At 41.3% G+C, this 17,238-nt stretch overlaps 1 protein-coding gene across 4 annotated transcripts in view; it reads left to right on the plus strand.

The window, feature by feature from the left end:
• The window catches only part of LOC310750548 (indoleamine 2,3-dioxygenase 2-like), a 44,127-nt gene that overhangs the window by 12,613 nt on the left and 14,276 nt on the right, over window positions 1–17,238 (plus strand). The gene's annotated exons all lie outside the window — the stretch shown is intronic.

Genomic DNA, 17,238 nt, shown 5'->3' on the forward strand with positions numbered 1-17,238 from the left:
CAAAATCTTTCCTGGGGCTTTTATGGTATCCCATGCAGCGATATTCCTTCTTAATCGCAGAAGTCTTGGGAGTGTCAGTCACCTGCCTGTCCTCAAACTTGCCTCTTTTTTAAAAATGCAGTGGTACCTCGGGTTAATAACTTAATTCATTCCAGAGATCCATTCTAAACCTGAAAATGTTCTTAACCTGAGGTACCACTTAAGCTAATGGGGCCTCCCGCTGCCGCTGCACCGCCGCGTGATTTCTGTTCTCATCCTGAAGCAAAGTTCTTAACCCGAGGTACTATTTCTGGGTTAGCGGAGGCTGTAACCTGAAGCGTCTGTAACCCGAGGTACCACTGTATATTTTTATTAAAAATTTCTTGGTTTACACATGTGCAATGTCTGGGTTTTTTTAAGTTACGTTTTCTACAGATCAGTTTCATTTGTTGAGACATTAGTGTTATGTTAGGAAGAAAAGGGGGAGGGGGAATGGTGAGTGGGGTGGGGTCGGGTGGCAATGCTTCTATTCTACTTAGTGTATGTGTGGGGTTTTGTGTCAGCGTCACGTGTGGTTGGTTGTAGTGAAATTTGTTTTTGTGTGTGAGGTGTGTGTGTGTTTTTGGATCAGGTTAGCCAGATTGATTTGAATGCTGTTGGCGGATTCTTGTTCTTCTCTTGTTGGGCTGTGTATGTGATAAAGGGGAACCAAACCAGGGTGAAGGTGTCTTCTTCTATTTGTCCCCATGTCAGTTTCAGTTTGTTGGTTAGTTTTTCTAGTAAGCCTGTTTCCCATACTATTTGATACCATTGGTCTATGCAGTGTCTGGCTATGATGCTTCTGGCTGCTGAGAGTAGGTGTGTTATAAGCTCTATATAATGCAAGTAGTCATTATGATCTTGTAGGGCCAGTTTGGGGGTGAGTTCTAATACCTGTTTAGTTATTTTGCATATCTCTTGCAGGACTGCTGTCCAGAAAGGTTGGATTTTAGGGCATTCCCACCACATGTGGAGGTATGTGCCTGTGGAGGTGCATCCTCTCCAGCATTTTGGTGAGGTTCCTGGGCTTATTAGCATTAGTTTATGTGGTGTTAGGTACCACCTGTAAGTAAGATTCAGAGTGAGTTCTTTTCTTTTCACTGATACGGATTTAAAGGGAGGTTTAGACCACATTCTGGTCCATTAGGTGAGGTTAATCTCATAGTCTATGTTGTTAGTGTTGTTTTTTGTAAATAATTTTTATTCATTTTCCAATAAAGAGGGAAAAAATTATTATTAATAACAAATCAGGCCAAATATTACTACATTAAAAAACAATAAACAATACTGTCAATTATAGACTCCAAATTAATTAATTTCAATCGGACTTCCCATGTCCATCCTTTATCTTTACACTATCTTCTTTGTTAATTCACAATTTTCCAATCCTGATGTTGACAATCTCCACTCTCGATCAGTCGGTCACTGGTATAACTCACTATCTTGTTTTATTTAACCATTCCCTATTTCTATAATCACGCAGGGGGCTTTTCCCACATTGTTCTCAGTATTAATATTTTGAAGCACAGTCCTCCTTCGATTACACCTCCTTTTTCTGCTTAAAGGTAAAGGTACCCCTGCCCGTACGGGCCAGTCTTGACAGACTCTAGGGTTGTGCGCTCATCTCACTCTAGAGGCCGGGAGCCAGCGCTGTCCGCAGACACTTCCGGGTCACGTGGCCAGCATGACGACGCTGCTCCGGCGAACCGGCACCAGAGCAGCACACAGAAACGCCGTTTACCTTCCTGCTATAAAGCGGTACCTATTTATCTACTTGCACTTAAGGGTGCTTTCGAACTGCTAGGTGGGCAGGAGCTGGGACCGAACGACGGGAGCTCACCCCGCTGCGGGGATTCGAACCACTGACCATGCGATCGGCAAGTCCTAGGCGCTGAGGTTTTACCCACAGCGCCACCCGCGTTCTGCTTGGTGTTGTTTTAATAGGCTCTGGGCTTCCATCCAAGGTTGAAGTTAATTTGCAACTTTGCACTGTCTTTGATCTTTCCAAACCAGCCAATATTTCAAATGTACTGTAGGACTGACTTTGCAATCCGTAAGTTACAGAAAGATTGTTTCAGTTTCCCCATAAAAACCCACGCCAGCTTTCCAGGACCCTCAGACAGCTGGCAGGCATCCAGAGTTTTCCATCACTCTCTTTTCAAACTGTATGATAATATTCCATGCAAGCAAATGCATCCTCTGTAAAGTACACTCCTTTTGTAATTCCAATAAAAAAAATCTCCAATCTCCTCCCGTTAAAGGAGACTTTTTCTGATCATGTCCTTTTTCTTTCTACATCAGAGCTTCCCGTCGCCATCTTCCCTTCTCAGCCTGAGCTAATCTGATCATATCTGATCTTACTCTGCCAATTTTGATCAGGGCTCTCCGCCGAAGACTGTGATGATGCCAATACGTCCAGTTATTTTACGGCTCCTGTGTTTGCTTTGGATAATTAATTCTTTCTTGGTGAGGTTCGCCAAATCATGAAATAGCAGATATAACAAATACAAAAACACGACAGCCTCTCACCTCATTCACCAAGATAACAAGATAGGAGTCTTTTTGAAGTCCGAAACTTGGCCTCCAGCGACTGTGTAGTTTAGCAGATTTTTCTTTTAACTCTTTCCATTTAGAACACTCCTGTTTTTTTACCAAATCTTTTTAATTTTTAGGAAACAGGGACTCCTGGCTGATGAGACTGACTTTGGACATCACCCAGCGTCCCTGCCTCCGCATCTTGTTGCGGAGTGCAGGTAACGGATGGTCTCCAGGTGACACTTCCTCCCACCGCCCTCATTTAACCCTGAATTACTGGCACAACTGGCTGTCCGATCTCTTGGGAGGCCGCTATATCTCATCGCCAGAAGCTGGAGTCCTCCCACTGTTTTTTGATTACTTTTTTTAAAAAAAAATATTTTATTAGTTGAATATAAGAACAACATATAATCAAATAGAAGCAATCAAATACAGTTTCCCCCTAACCCCCCCAAAAAAACAGCCCCAATTACTTCCAGATAATTACATTAGTAATATAGTCAAATAAAAAATTATTTCTCCAGTTGCTGGTTTAAGAAATATCATTCCACATGCTCCCATGTGTCTTAGGTGGTTTAAATGCATGTTCTTTCTTTGATGCATATGTAATAAAGGAGGACCACGTTATGTAAAAGTTATGTAGTTTCTCACATTGTTTTCTTTCACATACCCTTTCTGTTAAGTTTTCCATCAAAATTAATTCCCAGACATAAGCATACCAAACTTCATATAGGTTCACGTTTAATGTCCTCCAGTGTCTAGCAACAGCAAGATGTGCTGCAGTTATAAGATGCACAATTAAGTCTTTGTCTCTAAGATTTTGTGCTTCATCTGCAAATATAGAAAGCAATGCTATTCTGGGATCTAAATTGATCGATTGAGATGTAATTTGTACCATTTCCTGAAATATTTTTAACCAGAAGTTTTTAATCAGTGGGCATTTCCACCACATGTGTATAAATGTTCCTTCATTCCCACAATTTCTCTAACATTTCAGAGAAATATTTTTGTCTATTTTGCTTAGCAATGTGGGATGCAGGTACCACCTGTGGGTTAGCTTTAGGGGGCAGAAATAGCTCGAAAGGCTTTTTTTGCCACATTCCCTCCCACAAACCATCATCAATCCCTTCTCCCAAATCTCTTTCCCATTCCCAAAAACCATAGAGGGTTTTGAGGTTGTACAATCGCTTTATAGATTAAAGCAATTAGACCTTTACCTCTGGGGTCTGCGGTATATAAAATATTTTCAAATGCAGTTAGTGACATCGTCCCTTGTTTGCAGATTTCTGTGCTACTTATGAAGTAGATGACTTGATGGATTACCATCCAATTGTGGGAAAGGTTTTGAACCATTTCTTTACAGTGGTACCTCGGGTTAAGTATTTAATTCGTTCCGGAGGTCCGTTCTTAACCTGAAACTGTTCTTAACCTGAAGCACCACTTTAGCTAATGGGGCCTCCGCTGCTGCCATGCCGCCAGAGCACGATTTCTGTTCTCATCCTGAAACAAAGTTCTTAACCTGAAGCACTATTTCTGAGTTAGTGGAGTCTGTAACCTGAATCGTATGTAACCTGAAGCCTATGTAACCCGAGGTACCACTGTAGTATTAATCCAGACAAAGGGATGTTTTCTTTGTAAAAGTCTTTAAGCCAAAACAGGCCCACATTTTCCCATTTTTCAAAGGGGAATGTCCTGTCTCTATTACCAGAAAAATGCTATGTAGATGGGCCGCTGCATAGTACCACATGAGATTAGGTACTGCCGTGCCACCTCCTTTGGCTGGTTGATATAACGCTTTATAACCATGGCTTGTTATTCTGGTGTATAAATTTTAGAAGCATGTTTTGCCAATTTTGTATTTTTTTGTCTCTAAGACTCTAAAGAGATAGGCACAGCAGCACCATCATTTTTATAGTGGTGATTTGGCCCAACCATGACAGCGAACCCTTGCTCCAGGTTTTCAATTTTTGTCTAATCTCTCGGATCATTGGACCAAAATTAAGCTTTTCCAAATTTAGAAGGTTCCTAGGGATAATAACTCCTAAATATTTAAAATATTTCTGACAAAGTTTTGTTCCAGTGGAGAGCTGAAGTTGGCATATGAATGCATAGCAGGTCTAATTTGCTATAGTTAACACAAAAACCAGAGACCTTTCCGTAAGCACCAATAATTTTCATTACTGCCGGGAGACTTGTTCCAGGGCAAGACAGCATCAAGGCTACGTCATCTGCAAACACGTTCACCAGATGACTCTGCCCATTAATTTGTATTCCAGACACCTCAGGGTCTCCCCTAAGTGCTAGAGCCAGGGCAGAAAGCAGGGGCGACAATGGGCAGCCCTGCTTCACGCCCCGGCCCATCGATATAGGCTCCGAGTGTATACCATTTATCAAAATATTTGTGGTGCAATCCTGATATAAGGTAGTCAGCAGTGCAATGAATGGGGATCCCATGCCAAAACCTCGCAAGTTTTCAAAAAGAAAATTCCATTCAAGATGGTCATTGCATCCAATGTAAGGATGGCTGTCGGTGCCAGTTGGTTTGATCCCCAGTATATTGCACTGAGGATCCTCCTAATTGGGGTAGTTATTGACCTTTGCCTAAAAAAACCTGTCTGATCCAAATGTATATAATTCGGTACAATTGTTGCTAACCTGTGTGTAATAATACCTGTACGTAATTTTAAATCAACATTTATTAATGAGATAGACCTATAGGACTCAACTGACTCCAAGTCTTTATTTGGTTTTGGTAGCACTACAATGTGTGTGTTTTTCCAAGTTCCAGGTATCAGGCCATGATTTTATATCTGAATAATTTCAGCAAGAATGGAGCAACAAGTTCAGAAAAGGTTTTATAAAAGTAGCCAGTAAACCCATCTGGTCCAGGTGCCTTAAATGGTTTTGTCTTTTTTATACTAGCTAATATTTCCTCAAGGGAGAAGGGTTGATTTAAGTAAGTTGCATGCACTTAATTTTGGAATGTTAACTGTGGCCAGAAATTCCTGAATAGTGTTTAGCAATGGTGTTTCAGAAGTCATAGAATCATAGAATCATAGAGTTGGAAGAGACCACAAGGGCCATCGAGTCCAACCCCCTGCCAAGCAGGAAACACCATCAGTGCACTCCTGACATATGGTTGTCAAGCCTCTGCTTAAAGACCTCCAAAGAAGGAGACTCCACCACACTCCTTGGCAGCAAATTCCACTGTCAAACAGCTCTTACTGTCAGGAAGTTCTTCCTAATGTTTAGGTGGAACCTTCTTTCTTGTAGTTTGGATCCATTGCTCCGTGTCCGCTTCTCTGGAGCAGCAGAAAACAACCTTTCTCCCTCCTCTATGTGACATCCTTTTATATATTTGAACATGGCTATCATATCACCCCTTAACCTCCTCTTCTCCAGGCTAAACATGCCCAGCTCCCTTAGCCATTCCTCATAAGGCATCGTTTCCAGGCCTTTGACCTTTTTGGTTGCCCTCCTCTGGACACGTTCCAGTTTGTCAGTGTCCTTCTTGAACTGTGGTGCCCAGAACTGGACACAGTACTCCAGGTGAGGTCTGACCAGAGCAGAATACAGTGGCACTATTACTTCCCTTGATCTAGATGCTATACTCCTTTTTTTTTTAAAGATATTTATTAAAATTTTCAAAAAATAAAGAAAAAACAAAAAAATAAAAATAAAAAACACACATATAATTGCATTCCTTTCTTTCAATAACATATTTCCTTGACTTCCCCACACCTCCCCTTCTTGTATTCCAATTCAATTTTTAGTTCAGCAAGTTCTTATCCCCAAATTTTACCTTATTATATTTAATTCATTTTAGTTAACCAATTTTAACATAAACCTCAGTCTTTATGCATCAGTACTTATTCTTAATATCTTTTTCTAAGGTCGACCCCAATTCCCTTTCACGAGTTCCCCATTTTAATATAAGTAACAAAACAAAATACATAAAAACAAAGTATAATTGTACACCCTTTGGATTCCCAAAGCCCCACTCCCCACCTTTCCCGGTTTCGAACTCCAACAAATGTCCATCAGTCTATCTGCAGTCAGCCTGGTGACCTCACGTCCGAGGCTCTTAATTCTCTCTCAATTCCTCTCTGCTGGTTTTTTTGATAGTCCTTTATATTAAACACCAAATCTCGGAGAAGCTCTGTCCCAATAAGGTCCATATTTCTTCCAGCCAGACCTCCATATTTAAAAGTGTAGTCCAAGTCTTGTTTCTTACTTCTTTTAAATCCAAATGTCCCAGAAACTCCAGTTTCCACTTTAGTCAAGTTTGTAATCCATAAGTCTTCAGATCTCCACATGAGGAGATCTCTCCATTCCTCATTCTTCCATTCAAACCAGATTTTCATAATCTCATTCTTATTTTCCTTTATATCCATTTTAGCAGGCCTCTGGCTCTCCTTAATCATCTGCAGGATTATAGCTCCTCCTTCCTTTCCCTCCAAATCTTCATATATCTCTTTCCCCACTTTCTCAAAATTCTCAGATTTATTTTCTTCTTTAGCTGCAAAGATTTTTAGTTCAGCTACAAAAACTTTTTGTTCAGATACAAAGACTTGAATCAAGTCCCTTCCAGATTCAGCAAGTTTATTTACTGTTTCATTCAATGTTGTGACATTTGTAGCCAAAACATTGCTTTGTTCTTGTAGCTTTCCCAGGAAAAGGAAAGCCCTTTCCAGTTCAGTCAGTATTTTTCCACTTGCAGCCATTCTTGTAATGTCCCAGAGCCCCCTCTAGAGGAGTTCTGGTTACTTAGTATTCCTTCCAGTTCCAATCCAAAAGTCAAATTAACTTTTCCTCTTTATTTTCAACAATTTATTCCCTGAATGCAACAAATATAACCAGCAAAGGCAACAAAAACAAAGTTCTCTTTTTCCCCCCACTTTGACAGCTAGTTTGACAGCTGTTAAAATCTTCTATGTCTCTTCAACAGGCTCTCGGATCGCTCCCGGGTCCTGGGGGGGGGGGTGACGGTTCCACTCTCAAAATTAACTCTTATCCTCCAGCAAATTCACTTATACTGCCAAAACGTGAAATTAATTACTTTTATCCTCTCAAGAAGAAAGTGTTCTCTCAACCTTAGTTATCTAGTCCTTGCTTTAAAATGTTTACAGGATGGGGAGACGGACTTCCTCTTTGCGCCTTCCCCGCTCGTGCCAAATCCGAAAAAGAAATTTAAAGTCCAATTTCCGTATTACTCACGGGTTGTTACTTTTAGTCCAAATGTTCAAAGGAAGAAGTCAGCGCTCTCCGACCATGGCATGCGGCTTCACTCCGTATGGGAAGCAGTCGACTCACAGCACCGCGCCGCTCCCTGTCCCCCGTTCCGAAGCCTTTAAAAAGGCTCCTTCACGGGTCGGGGGGGCGCAAATGGTGCCCGCCGAGTCACCAGGTCCACAGGCTTCAGCACCTGTGGTTTCTGAGGGTCCCCGCGTCGCCGCCGCGGCAGGACCCATCCCCTATCCGCCATTAGTCGATCGCGCTAACCCGGAAGTCCTAGATGCTATACTCCTATTGATGCAGCCCAGAATTGCATTGTATAAGTGTATAAGGTCTTATAGAAGGCATGAAAGGCTTGGTTAATTTTAAGCTTATTTCACCTTTGCTTGTTTTTATTGAGGGGATTGTTCTGTTTAATTTACATTTCTTTAGTTGGTTTGCCAAGATTATTGAGTTTTTATTATGAAATTCATTGTATTGTTGATTTAAATATTGAAGGGATGTTATTATTTTTGGTATTTCTAAGATGTCTAATTCTTTGCTTTTAATTTGCAATACACTGTTATCACGTTATTTTATGTTTTTCTTCTAATTCTTTTATTTCTTTTTCTTATTGGAGATGAATAGTTGATTTCCTTTTTTTGATTCTACTCTTCTCACTGATTAATGTTCCTCTAATTACTGCTTTGAAGGTATCCCAAATTAAAGCTGGGTTATATAATCCTGTGATGGGACGCGGGTGGCGCTGTGGGTTAAACCACAGAGCCTAGGACTTGCCGATCAGATGGTCGGCGGTTTGAATCCCTGCGATGGGGTGAGCTCCCGTTGCTCGGTCCCTTCTCCTGCCAACCTAGCAGTTTGAAAGCACGTCAAAATGCAAGTAGATAAATAGGTACCGCTCTGGCGGGAAGGTAAACGGCGTTTCCGTGAGCTGCTCTGGTTCGCCAGAAGCGGCTTAGTCATGCTGGCCACATGACCCGGAAGCTGTACGCCACCTCCCTCGGCCAATAAAGCGAGATGAGCGCCGCAAACCCAGAGTCGGTCACGGCACTGGACCTAATGGTCAGGGGTCCCTTTACCTTTACCTTTATATAATCATGTATCATTGATCTTAAAAAATTCTGGTATCTCTTTTTGCAACCGTTCAAGAACCAGTTGTTCTTGCATTAGCCGTGGGTCAAGTCTCTGTACTGGGTTCCTTGGGTATCCTCCTTCTCTCAGCAGTTCAGCAATAACCATAGCATGGTCAGAGACTTCTCCTACTTTGATATCTGTGGAGTGGATCCAATGGATCCATCCCTCTGATATCTTTTTTTTTTTTAATGTTTATTAAAGTTTTAAGGGGTACAAAAAGAAAAAGTAAAAAACATAATCTTAAACAAAAAACAATACAACACATCACAATAGGTAAAGAAAAAAGGATAAGATACCAAGGAAAAAACCCAGAAAAATAAAATCCATTAAACAAAAAAGAAAAAACAAAGAAAAATACAACAAATCTTCCCATTACTTATCTTTCATTAGCTTATTTCCTTGACCTCCTCACACCTCCCTTTTTTGTATTCTAGATCGATTATCTATTTCAGCAAATCTTTTCAAATTTTAGTCCTGTAATTTATCTTAGTATAATGTAGCTTTACTTTCCCTCCTTTCACTAATTAACAGTCAGTTTTTCCCAAATCCTTTATATCATTCCTGCCAAAGTCACATAACATCATTCCAACATCTTTCTAACATTCATTAATTTTACAATGTTTCTGTAAATAGTCTTTAAATTTCTTCCAATCTTCCTCCACCGACTCTTCTCCCTGGTCTCGGATTCTGCCAGTCATTTCCGCCAGTTCCATGTAGTCCATCACCTTCATCTGCCATTCTTCCCAGGTGGGTAGATCTTGTGTCTTCCAGTACTTTGCAATAAGTATTCTTGCTGCTGTTGTGGCATACATAAAGAAAGTTCTGTCCTTATTTGGCACCAATTGGCCGACCATGCCCAGGAGAAAGGCCTCTGGTTTCTTCAGAAAGGTATATTTAAATACCTTTTTCATTTCATTATAGATCATCTCCCAGAAAGTCTTAATCCTTGGGCATGTCCACCAAAGGTGAAAGAATGTACCTTCGGTCTCTTTACATTTCCAACATTTATTATCGGGCAAATGATAGATTTTTGCAAGCTTGACTGGTGTCATGTACCACCTGTATATCATTTTCATTATATTCTCTCTTAAGGCAACGGACAGCTCACGGAAGAACCCCGACCAGACCTAAGAGGAGGCGTGTAGTGGTGATAGGGGATTCCCTACTGAGGGGAACAGAAGCAGTTATCTGTGGGCCTGACAAGATGTCTCGGGAAGTGTGCTGTCTCCCCGGGGCTAAGATCCAAGATGTAACTGAACGACTGCAAGGAATCATAAAACCCACTGACAAATACCCCTTCCTCTTGGTTCATGTGGGAACCAATGACACTGCAAGCAATAGCCTCCAGAAGATCAAAAGAGATTACGAGGCTCTGGGCAGGAAATTGAAGCAATTAAATGCACAAATTGTCATCTCATCTGTCCTCCCAGTTGAACGACGTGGCCCAGGGAGAGAGGGAAAAATAGTGGAAGTGAACAACTGGCTTCGCAAATGGTGTAAACAGGAACGGTTTGGATTCTTAGATCACGGAATGCAGTTTCTTGAAGATGGACTTCTGGCAAGCGATGGGCTGCACCTCACAACGGTTGGGAGGAATGTTTTTGCAAAAAATCTCAGAAACCTCATCAGGAGGGCTTTAAACTGACTAATGTGGGGGAGGGAGACAGTGGTCCTGAAGGTAGGAGTCTATCAATTGATGAAGATGATCATCCAAATGTCATAGACCGAATGGAGCAAACAGCACGCAGACCTAGTGGTGGGAGGAAAAAATCCTTAAATAAGAGACACGGGGGAATGATGAATGGACTTCAATGTCTGTACACTAATGCGCAAAGCATGGGAAATAAACAAGATGAGCTTGAGCTCTTAGTGCAGCAAACTAAATATGACATAATAGGAATCACTGAAACCTGGTGGGATAAGTCCCACGATTGGAATGTTATAATGGAGGGATACAATCTATTTCAGAGAAACAGACCAGACAAGAAAGGAGGAGGAGTGGCGTTATATGTCAGGGATGTGTATACCTGTGAAGAGATCCAAGATTTAGAACCTCAAAGCCAAAGTGAGAGCATTTGGGTCAAAATTAAGGGAGAGAAGAATAACAGTGACCTCATTGTGGGAGTTTACTATAGATCCCCAAGCCAAACGGAGGACATAGATGATGCCTTCCTGGAACAGATGGCCAAGCATGCAAAAGGAAGGGAGATAGTAGTAATGGGGGACTTCAATTACCCGGATATTTGTTGGATGTCAAACTCAGCCAAGAGCATAAGGTCAAACAGATTCCTCACTGGCCTTGCAGACAACTTCATTGTCCAGAAAGTGGGAGAAGCAACAAGAGGAACAGCCATTTTAGATCTGGTCCTAACCAATGTTGATGACCTGGTTAGTGGGGTTGAAGTGGAAGGATCATTAGGCGCGAGTGATCATGCTCTTCTGAAGTTTACTATACAGCGGAAAGGAGCAGCCAAGCATACTAGGACACAATTTCTCGACTTTAAGAAAGCCGACTTCATAAAACTTAGGGAAGTGCTGGGTGAGATCCCATGGACAGTAATTCCAAAGGGAAAGGGAGTTCATGATGGCTGGGAGTTTGTTAAGAGGGAGATAGTAAAACCACAACTTCAGGCAATACCAATGAGACGGAAACATGGAAGGTGCCTAAAGAAGCCAGGGTGGCTATCTAAAGAACTTTTAACTGAGTTAAGATTAAAAAAGGATGTGTACAAAAAATGGAAAAGGGGGGAAACCACCAAAGAGGAATTCAAACAAATAGCCAGCACGTGTAGACACAAAGTCAGAAAAGCTAAAGCACAGAATGAACTCAGGCTTGCTAGAGAGGTTAAAAGCAACAAAAAAGGCTTTTATGGGTATGTTCGTAGCAAAAGGAAGAACAAAGAAACAGTGGGGTCACTCAGAGGAGAAGATGGTGAAATGCAAACAGGGGACACAGAAAGGGCTGAACTCCTCAATGCCTTCTTTGCCTCAGTCTTCTCCGATAAAGAAAACAATGCCCAACCTGAAGAATTTGGAGCAAATGATTCAGCAGAGGAAACACAGCCCAGAATAACTAAGGAGATAGTACAAGAATACTTGGCTAGTCTAGATGTATTCAAGTCTCCAGGGCCAGATGAACTGCATCCAAGAGTATTAAAAGAACTGGCAGATGTGATTTCAGAACCACTGGCAGTCATCTTTGAGAATTCCTGGAGAACAGGCGAAGTCCCCGCAGACTGGAGGAGGGCAAATGTAGTCCCTATTTTCAAAAAGGGGAAAAGAGAGGACCAAATAATTACCGCCCAGTCAGTCTGACATCAATACCAGGGAAGATTCTGGAGCAGATCATTAAGCAAACAGTCTGTGAGCACCTAGAAAGGAATGCTGTGGTCACCAATAGTCAGCATGGATTTCTGAAAAATAAGTCATGTCAGACGAACCTGATCTCGTTTTTTGACAGAATTACAAGCCTGGTAGATGAAGGGAACGCAGTGGATGTAGCCTACCTTGATCTCAGCAAGGCATTTGACAAGGTGCCCCATGATATTCTTGTAAAGAAGCTGGTAAAATGCGGTCTTGACTATGCTACCACTCAGTGGATTTGTAACTGGCTGACTGACCGAACCCAAAGGGTGCTCATCAATGGTTCCTCTTCATCCTGGAGAAGAGTGACTAGTGGGGTGCCACAGGGTTCTGTCTTGGGCCCGGTCTTATTCAACATCTTTATCAACGACTTGGCTGATGGACTCAAGGGCATCCTGATCAAATTTGCAGATGACACCAAACTGGGAGGGGTGGCTAACACCCCAGAGGACAGGATCACACTTCAAAACGACCTTGACAGATTAGAGAACTGGGCCAAAACAAACAAGATGAATTTTAACAGGGAGAAATGTAAAGTATTGCACTTGGGCAAAAAAAATGAGAGGCACAAATACAAGATGGGTGACACCTGGCTTGAGAGCAGTACATGTGAAAAGGATCTAGGAGTCTTGGTTGACCACAAACTTGACATGAGCCAACAGTGTGACGCGGCAGCTAAAAAAGCCAATGCAATTCTGGGCTGCATCAATAGGAGTATAGCATCTAGATCAAGGGAAGTAATAGTGCCACTGTATTCTGCTCTGGTCAGACCTCACCTGGAGTACTGTGTCCAGTTCTGGGCACCACAGTTCAAGAAGGACACTGACAAACTGGAACGTGTCCAGAGGAGGGCAACCAAAATGGTCAAAGGCCTGGAAACGATACCTTATGAGGAACGGCTAACCGAACTGGGCATGTTTAGCCTGGAGAAGAGGAGGTTAAGGGGTGATATGATAGCCATGTTCAAATATATAAAAGGATGTCACATAGAGGAGGGAGAAAGGTTGTTTTCTGCTGCTCCAGAGAAGCGGACACGGAGCAATGGATCCAAACTACAAGAAAGAAGATTCCACCTAAACATTAGGAAGAACTTCCTGACAGTAAGAGCTGTTTGACAGTGGAATTTGCTGCCAAGGAGTGTGGTGGAGTCTCCTTCTTTGGAGGTCTTTAAGCAGAGGCTTGACAACCATATGTCAGGAGTGCTCTGATGGTGTTTCCTGCTTGGCAGGGGGTTGGACTCGATGGCCCTTGTGGTCTCTTCCAACACTATGATTCTATGATTCTATGATTCTAAGGCATTGCATGCCGTGAACTTCATACCTGTGGTCCATAACTGTTCCCAGTCAGCCATCATAATATTATGTCCAACATCTTGTGCCCATTTAATCATAGCAGATTTCACCGTTTCATCCTGAGTATTCCATTTCAACAGCAAGTTATACATTCTTGACAAATTCTTAATTTTAGGATCTAGCAGTTCTGTTTCCAATTTTGATTTTTCCACCTGGAAGCCAATTTTTTTGTCCAAGTTATATGCCTCCATTATCTGGTAATAATGAAGCCATTCTCGCACTCTATTTTTTAATTTTTCAAAACTCTGCAGTTTTAATCTGTCTCCCTCTTGTTCCAAAATTTCCCAATATTTCGGCCATTTGGCCTCCATATTGAGCTTTTTCTGAGCCTTCACTTCCATTGGTGACAACAACCTTGGGGTTTTTTATTTTCAAGCAAGTCCTTATATCTTATCTAAACATTAAACAGCGCTTTTCTGACAATATGGTTTTTAAACGCTTTATGTGCTTTGACCTTATCATACCACAAATATGCATGCTGTAATGGTTATATGGGGTTGCTCGTGCGTAAGTTGCCGCCACTCCTGGCGAGGTTGCCTGGTTAAACCTTTTCCTGGCTGGACAGCCCTTCACTTCGTGGCTGTTTCAGTCGCTAGCAGAATCCGTCAGTGGGCGTTTCTCGAACTTCTTCCAGCAAAGAAGTTCTTTGACGCCAAGTCTACGCCTACTTTCCCTGCGCGGAAGTCTTCTGCGCAGGGTGGGTGTGGGTAGCGGAGGACCTGTGCTCTCCCCGCTGGTCTCCGGCGAAGAGTCCTGGAGCCCCCTCTCCGATTCCCCCATCCGCCCCCCTTTATCCCTGGTGTTACGCTGATTTCCTTCCCCAGCCGATGAGCTCCCTCTCTCCCTGCTGGGCCCTTCTCCGGCATCGCTTCGGAGCCTTGCCTCCACTTCTGGCTCCGATGTCAGTTCCCTGACACATGCCACCCAAAAACATTGTTGAAGCCTTCTAAATCCAGCACGTCAGTGTTCTCAAGAAGCGTCCATTCTCTCAGCCAGCAAAAATTGGCTGATTCATAATAAAGTTTTAAGTCTGGCAGGGCAAATCCACCTCTTTCTTTACCATCAGTTAATATCTTGAATTTTATTCGAGGCTTCTTGCCCTGCCAGACACATCTAGAGATATCTCTCTGCCACTTCTTGAAACGCTCCATTTTATCCAAAATTTGCAATGTTTGAAACAAAAACAGCATCCTTGGCAATACATTCATTTTTATCGCAGCAATTCGGCCTAACAATGATAGCTTCAGGTTTGACCATATTTCTAAATCCTTTTTCACTTCCATCCAACATTTTTCATAGTTATCCTTAAATAAATTCACATTCTTGGCAGTCATGTTAACCCCTAGGTATTTCACTTTCTTAACCAGTGTTAATCCTGTCTCCTTCTGAAACCTTTTTCTCCGTCACTGTTAAATTTTTCTCTAAAACCTTAGTTTTCATCTTATTCAACTTAAATCCCGCTACTTGTCCAAATTCTTGGATCAGTTCCAGTACTCTTTTGGTACTAGATTCTGGCTCCTGTAATGTCAATACCAAATCATCAGCAAATGCTTTCAGTTTGTACTGTTTAGCTCCAACTTGTATACCTTTAACTGTTTGGTCCCTTCTAATCATGTTTAAAAGAACCTCCAGAAGCGATATAAAAAGCAATGGAGAGATTGGGCAACCTTGTCGTGTTCCTTTCTCATCTTAAATTCTTCCGTCACTACATTGTTCACAATTAATTTAGCCTTTTGTTCTGAATAAATTGCACCTATACCATTTTCAAAACCTTGACCAACCCCCATCCCCTGTAAATTTTTCTTCATAAAACTCCGAGAAATATTGTCAAAGGCTTTCTCCGCGTCCACAAATATCAAAACTGCTTTAGTATTGTAACTTTTCTAGAATGTTAATTATGTTCCTCGTGTTGTCAGACAAGTGTCTGCCCGGGAGAAAACCAGCTTGGTCTTTATTAATTTCTTCTACTAATACCTTTTTAAATATTTTAGCCAAAATGTCTGCAAAAATTTTGTAGTCCACATTAAGCAAAGATATGGGGCGGTAATTCTTAAGCTGTGTCTTCTCAGAATCTATTTTCGGTATAAGTGTAATATAAGCTTCCTTCCATGACTCTGGTGCCCTTTTCCCTTCCAATATTCTATTACAAACTTCCTTTAATGGCTGTATTATCCATTCTTTCAGGGATCTATAGTATCTTGAAGTCAAACCATCTGGTCCTGGAGATTTACCCAATTGCATATTCTGAATGGCCCCTTCTATCTCTTGCTCCGTTATTTTGTAATTCAACATTAGCTTATTTTCTTGAGAGATTTTTTGTAATCCATTTGTATTCAAGAAACGATCAGTGTCCATTTGTTTCTGGGTTTCCTGTGTATATAGTTGTTTAAAATACCTCTGAAAACACTTTCTAATCTCCACTGGATTCTGTATATTTTTTCCTTCTACTTCCAAGTTTGTGATAGTGTTAAGTTTTTGTCTTTTTTTCATTTGGCAAGCCAGCAGTTTTCCACATTTATTTGCCGATTCAAATGTCTTTTGTCTCATCTGTTTAATTTTCCATTCTATTTCCTGGTTCATCATTTTCATATATTGTACTTGGTGTAGCTTTATCTCTTTCAGAATCTCCTGCGACTTTGGTTTCACTCTCAGTTTCTTCTCTCCTTCCTTTATTTTCTCCAAAATCTTATCTTTTTTCTCATTTTGGACTCTCTTTTGAATCGCATTCTGTTGTATCAAAAATCCTCTCATAACCGCTTTGCTTGCGTCCCAAATTACTCTTTTTTCTACAGTGGTGTTCATATTTATCTCAAAATAGTCTCTCAGAGTTTTTTTGGGCCTTCTTAGTCACTTCATTCCTAAACAATGTGTCATTCATCCTCCATCTGAAGGAACCAGTTGGTGTTAGTTTCAATTCCATCTTTACAGCATTATTGTCGGAGCAGGTTTTAGGGCATATTTCCACCTTTCTAGTCTTCGGAGCCAGCCCTCTAGTTACCCAAATTTGGTCAATTCTTGTCCATGTCATTTTGGCCTCAGAGAAGAAGGTTCCCTCTCTTCCCAGAGGGTTTTTTATTCTCCAAATGTCAACTAAATCCATATTGTTAGTCATATCAAAGAAAGTCTTTGGTAGTCTACCATCCTTAGTGACTACCTGTCTCTGTGCCTTGTCCATATTTGTAGACACCACTCCATTCATATCCCCCATCAAAATCATATTATAGTCCATATAGTCCATCAGAGTCTCATGTAACTTCTTGAAAAATTCCGCTTTCCCCTCATTTGGTGCATAAATGCCTAATATCAAAAATTTCTCTCCTTGTGATTGGATTTCAATTGCCACCAATCTTCCTTGTTCATCTTTAAAAAGAAATTTCGGTGATAGGCTCTCCTTTGCGTAAAGTACTACTCCTCTTTTTTTAACTTTGTCTGATGAAATGAATTCATGTCGCAATCTTTTATTTGTCAATATTTTCCTATGTAGCCTTATCACATGTGTTTCTTGTAAACAAATCAAGTCCAATTGTTCTTTTTTTAATACATGAAAGACTCTTCGTCTTTTTTCAGGGGAGTTCATCCCATTAACATTCCAGCTTAATAT

This window comes from Podarcis filfolensis, assembly GCF_964270895.1.
Source record: "Podarcis filfolensis genome assembly, chromosome: 15".
Lineage (NCBI taxonomy): Eukaryota > Metazoa > Chordata > Lepidosauria > Squamata > Lacertidae > Podarcis > Podarcis filfolensis.